The sequence below is a fragment of the Lipotes vexillifer genome, unplaced genomic scaffold (genome assembly GCF_000442215.2).
Source record: "Lipotes vexillifer unplaced genomic scaffold, Lipotes_vexillifer_v1.1 scaffold629, whole genome shotgun sequence".
Taxonomy (NCBI): domain Eukaryota; kingdom Metazoa; phylum Chordata; class Mammalia; order Artiodactyla; family Lipotidae; genus Lipotes; species Lipotes vexillifer.
This window is the reverse complement of record NW_006774188.1, coordinates 1,452,034-1,453,870: the sequence shown is the minus strand read 5'-3', so window position 1 is coordinate 1,453,870 and position 1,837 is coordinate 1,452,034.

The window sequence follows — 1,837 nt, the reverse complement described above, 5'->3', positions numbered from 1 at the left end:
ACAATGGGCCTCATCATACATTGCTGGTGGGAATGCAAAATGACGCACCCACTATGGAAAACAGTATGGCAGTTCCTCAAAAAGTTAACATGGAATCATCATATGACCTAGCCATTCTCCTCCTAGGTAGAGAATTGAAAATATGTTCCTGTAAAAACTTGTACACAAATGTTCATAGCAGCATTATTGATAATAGCTAAAAAGTGGAAACAACTCAAATGTCCATCAGCTGATGGATAGATAAACAAAATTTGGCATTTCTGTATACTAGAATATTATTTAGCCATAAAAAGTAATGAAGTATTCTTACATGCTACAACATGGATGAACCTTAAAAACATTATGATAAGTGAAAGAAGCCAGACACAAAAGTCATATGTTATATGGTTTCATTTACATGAAATGTCCAGAATAGGCAAAGCCAAAGAGACAGAAAGTAAATTAGTGGTTGCCAGAGAATGAGGGCGAGGGGATAGTTGGGACTAGATGCTAAGAGATACAGGGTTTCTTTTGGGGTGAAGGAAATGTTAAGGAATTAGGTAGTGGTGACGGCTGGACAACATAATGAATATACTTGAAGACCACAGAAGTGAACACTTTAAATGGTGAATCTTACATTATGTGAAGTGTATCTCAATTTCTTAAAAATACTATATTAAAAGTAAGCATTGAGATTAAGTCAGATAGGAGTGGACTGTGGACTGGAAACTTCCTATAACTCAGAGACTGAGGGTACCATTCATGGGCATCCATAATGAGCCAAACACAAGCTCAGCGGAGAAAGCTGGTCTGCAAGGGAAACAGAGAAGGAGCAGATATTCCAACAGCAGCAGAAACAAGGCGACTGGCAGCCCCTGGAGTGCGAAGCTCTCTGAGCCCTAGTGTGGATCCTTGTGAGACTCATCTGAACATCCTGCCCTTGGGAGATACCCCTGTATCTACTTAATAGGTTCCCCACTTTTGCTCAAGCTTGTTTGAGAGGATTTCTGTTACTTGGAACCAAACAATCCCTGTCCAAGACCAGTACCAAGTAAATGACAATACAGTTAAAGCATTCATTCCCCTTCCCACCCCACCGAGATGTTAAAAGCACTTTCCAGGTTTCTCAGACACCCATATGAAAATAGAAATACCATCAAGTACAAAATACCCGATTCTACTTGAAGAAAGGAAAGCTCACTTTCGCTTGGTCAGCACACTTTCACACCACAGCTTCTGAGCCTGCGCTCTAGAGCCCGCGAGCCACAACCACTGAAGCCCGCACACCTAGAGCCCGTGCTCCGCAACAAGAGAAGCCACCGCAATGAGAAGCCCGTTCACCGCAACGAAGAGTAGCCCCTGCTCGCTACAACTAGAGAAAGCCTGTGTGCAGCAACAAAGACCAAACGCAGCCAAAAATAAATAAAAATAAAATAAGTAAATTTTTTTTGAAAAGGCTCGGAGGCCCATACATAGCAGGAGCTTAGAGAAACATATGTCTAACCCAAGGGCCAGGGGGCGTGAAAGACACAGCAAATACTGGTCTCACCTGACTCCTCAATCAGGGCTTGAAGGAAGTCTACCTTCAAGGTAGCTGCAAACTTCTCAGAGAATCCCTCTCAAGTTTTCTCCCTCCACCCTACCTACCCTGAGGGTATCCTTATTTCCCACTGAAGGGCTAAATGGTAAATGTCAGGGAGGACACTCACTTAAGTATAGTAGAGAGGGTTAGGCCATTCCCATGTCTGTCTTTTTTTTTTTTTTTAATCACCTATATAAGATCTTAGCTTTTCTCCCAAAGTATAAAGTAACATGATATAGGAGACAGGCTTGTTGAACACCCTTCCTAATAGCATCC